Raw genomic sequence first — 4,495 nt, forward strand, 5'->3', positions numbered from 1 at the left:
TTTGGTAAGACAGATCGTGTCAGCTGACTCGGGTTTACGTACCGGTAGGTTTACGTTCTTGACTAATTTCAGCTAAACGAAGAAGATCAACGAGTCAGTAGTAATCGTCAGCCGAGTACCAGCAGTAGCAGCCGTCTTAACAAAACTTTCGTTTATTAATTATTTAACTAAATAGTCCAAAATATTAAACTTATATTATCGCTTTTATTTACTTTATACTACATTTGAATTCTCATCATTAAATTATCAACTACAAATCAAACTCTTTGATTTACATGGGGGTTCAACCATTGCGCAAATCAACGTATCTACATATGTAAGTAGGCAAAATAATTTTGAGACACCATGCTGCGCACGCAAAAGAAAAAGCAACGCCGACAGAGCGCAAAGTCAAAGGCGAAAAAGAAACAAGAAGTGCATAGCGATGACGAGGCAAACGGCACATTTGAAATTCAACGACGTCCAGCAAAGCAGAAATACGAAGAAGGGAACAACAGCAGTATAGTTGAGTCAACTCCTTTTCTCGCGAACAGAGCAAGCAGCGTCGAAGGCAGAGAAATGATTGACAACGAACAAACAAAGAAAAGCAGTATCAAGAAAGCGGCGATGTTTGCAGCACACAACGCGATGAACGGCGCAGGCAGAGGAACGATGGGCAGCCAACAAGAATTAAACGCTAGCTTCGAATCGGATGAAGGCAACGAGTACGTGCGCTCGAGTGAGCTGTCACAATTAATCAAAATATTCGCTGAGAAAATGGGAAAAGATGATAAAGATTATAATAAAAACAAAGTTACTATTGAAAGTTTTTCTAAGGTAATACCAGATTTTGATGGTAAGTCGATTCCTGTAAATCAATGGCTACGCAATTTTGATCAAAATGCAGACGCATATGACTTAAATGAAAAACAAAAATATGTCAATGCTCGTAATAAAATGGTAGGGACAGCTAAATTGTTTTTGGATACTATCACTGTTTATGACTACGCATCGTTGTGCGCAGTATTACGAGAAGAATTCGAGCAGAAGTTGAGTAGTGCTGAAGTACACAAGCAGTTGCGCTGTAGAAAAAAACGAACGTCTGAGATTTTTCATGATTATGTGCTGGAAATGCGAAAAATTGCGGCGCTTGGTGATATTGAAGAAGAATCTGTCATTAGGAACATAGTGGATGGCATAGATGTACGAGATGATTTAAAGTTTCCTTTATATAGCGCAATAACATTCAGGGAGTTAAGGAAAAAATACGAATTGATTGAAACAATGTTAAAAGATGGCCCATCACACAAACGCAGGCAAAATATGCAAACACATATGCGCGAACCAATAGAAAAAGACATTAGGCCGGATCGTAAACAACAGCATTGCTATAATTGTGGTTCTACTCAGCATAAAAGAGCAGATTGTAAGGAAGAAACAAAATGCTTTACATGCAATGGGGTAGGGCATATGGCAAAGCAGTGCAATTCGAAACAGACTGTCAATATGGTGTTAAATCAAACTCGTAGCGAAAATATTAAAATAAATGGTGTCTCTACGCCTTGTTTGATCGATACTGGCGCGGACGTTTCACTTATGCGCAGGAAGAAATATGAATCTAGTTTTTATAATCAGCAGTTGCGAACGTGTGTGGTAAAACTTTTTGGTTTGGGTAACGTGGCTACTTCGGTACTGGGTGAAATTGTGGCACACGTTGAAGTCGATGGATTGAACACCACACATACATTTTTGGTTGTTGAAGATGCTAAATTGAACGTAGACGTAATTATTGGCTATGATTTTTTGCAAAAGTTTAGAGTCACTTTGGATGCTGGCACCTACAAGTTTTCTAAAGCAGACGGAAAAGCGGACGAATGTGAAACTGATCATAATATTTTAAACGTAGCGTGTGACCAGTTAGAAATAGATGTTGAACCGAAATATAAAGCAGCTGTTATGAATTTATTGAACAATTATAAGCCGGTGAGTAGTCCAAAAGATTCCCCTATTAAGCTGTCTATTGCACCCAATGGTAATACAACCGATTTTCGTGAAAGCCCCAGTAGATTATCGGCAACTGAAAGAGAATTTATACGAAATCAGGTAGATGAATGGCTCCGCCAGGGTGTAATCAGAAAATTATGCTCTGATGTCGCGAGTAAAGTTGTACTAGCCAAAAAGAAATGTGTAGATTTCCGTAAACTAAATTCCCTTGTACTGAAAGATCGATTCCCAGTCCCAATAGTTGATGAGGTGCTTGAGAAGATGCAGAATGCTAAATTTTTTTCGGTGATGGACCTCAAGAATGGTTTTTTTCATGTGGAGGTCGAAGAACACAGCAAAAAGTACACAGCATTTACGACAAAAGAAGGTCTTTTCGAATTCAATAAAGCACCGTTTGGCTTTTGCAATTCGCCCGCAGTATTTGTACGCTATGTAAACCATATTTTCCAACAACTGATAAATGAGGGCATAATGGAGATCTACGTTGATGACATTGTTGTATTTGGGGACACAGCTGATAAGTGTTTGCAAAATATGCAAAGGGTGCTAAGACAAGCAGAGCAATTCGGATTGGAAATAAACTGGGCAAAATGCCAATTTTTGAAGAAAAAAATTACTTTTTTGGGGCATGAAGTAGAAAACGGGCGTGTCTGGCCAAGCCAAGAAAAAATAAAAGCTGTTAAGAAATTTCCCTTACCAAAGAACATTAGGGGTGTTCAGGCATTTCTTGGGTTGACGGGTTACTTCCGCAAATTTGTGCATAACTATGCTGTGATCGCCAGACCATTGACATCGTTGTTGAGAAAAGATGCGGAGTTTAAAATTGAGCACGAACAAATAGAAGCTTTTGAAGCATTGAAGTTGGCACTTTGCGAAGATCCGGTGCTGAAAATTTTTCGACAAAACGCTAAAACACAACTGCATGTGGATGCATCAAAATATGGATTTGGGGCAACATTGCTGCAGCAACACGATAATAGGTGGCATCCAGTATTCTATTGGAGCAAAAAGACCACGCCTCAGGAAGAAAGATTACACAGTTACTTTTTGGAAGTAAAAGCAGCATATTTAGCTACAAAAAAGCTCCGGCATTACTTAATGGGTATAGAGTTTGATCTCATAACTGACTGCGCGGCTTTTAAGCATACAACGAAAAAGAAAGATGTTCCACGAGAGGTCGTACAATGGCTAATGTATCTTCAAGATTTTAGCTATAAAATAGAACATCGGGCGGGAAGCAGGATGAAGCACGTTGATAGTCTGAGTCGTTTCCCTGTCATGACAATTACGCTAGAGGTTCACGCACAAATCCGCCGAGCACAACAAAAAGACGAGCATTTAAATGCGATCGCAGAAATTCTAAAACAACATCAATATAAAGACTATAAAATGAAGAACGAGTTGATATATAAGCAGGTGCAGGGTCAAGATTTGTTGGCGGTACCAAAGGTAATGGAAAAAGAAATAATTTCGAAAGCACATAACTTCGGGCATATGGGTGCGCAAAAAACTATACACATTATAAAGCAAGATTACTACATGCCGCATTTGGAAAAAAAGGTAACTCAGTATATAGCGAATTGCGTTGAATGCATTACACGAAACAGAAAGTTGGGCAAGAACGAAGATTTTTTACATTGCATCGACAAAGGCGACACCCCACTTTCTACGCTTCACATCGATCATTTAGGCACGCTTGATCCAACAACGAAGAACTACAAATATTTGCTAGCTATAGTAGACGCGTTTTCCAAGTACACATGGATATACCCAACTAAGTCAACAGATGCGCAGGAGGTTGTGAAACACATGGAGAATTGGGTCTCGTTATTTGGGAATCCAATACGCATTATAAGTGACAAAGGCGCGGCGTTCACTTCCAAGTTATTTAAGGAGTTTTGTGCAAAACACAAGATCGAGCACATCGAATCAACAGCAGGAGTCCCAAGGCGAAACGGGCAAATCGAAAGGACGAATAGGGTTATCCTATCGGTTTTGTCAAAATTGTCGGCAGCAGAACCTTCGAAATGGTATAAGCATACACCTCAAGTGCAGAAGGCGATAAATTCCTACGTTTATTCTTCTACGAAATTCAGTCCTTTCGAGGTAATGTTTGGTATAAAAATGCGTAACGAGGGTGATATAGAGCTGGTTCAAATTTTTAAAGATGAGCTGGTATCAGGTTTTCAAGAAGAGCGTAACAAAATAAGGCAAGAAGCAAGGGGTCAGATCCAGAAGGCGCAGGAAAAATATAAACAGCAATTTGACAAGAAACGAAAAGGCCATGACGGGTATCAACTGCATGACTTAGTAGCCATAAAAGTCACTCAATTTACGACAGGACAAAAGCTGGGTAGAAAGTATATTGGTCCGTACGAAATAATCAAAGTAAAGCGTAACGGCAGGTATGACGTTCAAAAATCTGCTGAATTTGTGGGACCGAATAAAACATCAACAAGTGCGGACAACATAAAACTTTGGAGCTGCGTTGAAAATAATGATGACGACGTCG

Source organism: Rhagoletis pomonella, unplaced genomic scaffold (assembly GCF_013731165.1).
Source record: "Rhagoletis pomonella isolate Grant_MI unplaced genomic scaffold, Rhpom_1.0 Rhpom_scaffold_00003, whole genome shotgun sequence".
Classification (NCBI taxonomy): domain Eukaryota; kingdom Metazoa; phylum Arthropoda; class Insecta; order Diptera; family Tephritidae; genus Rhagoletis; species Rhagoletis pomonella.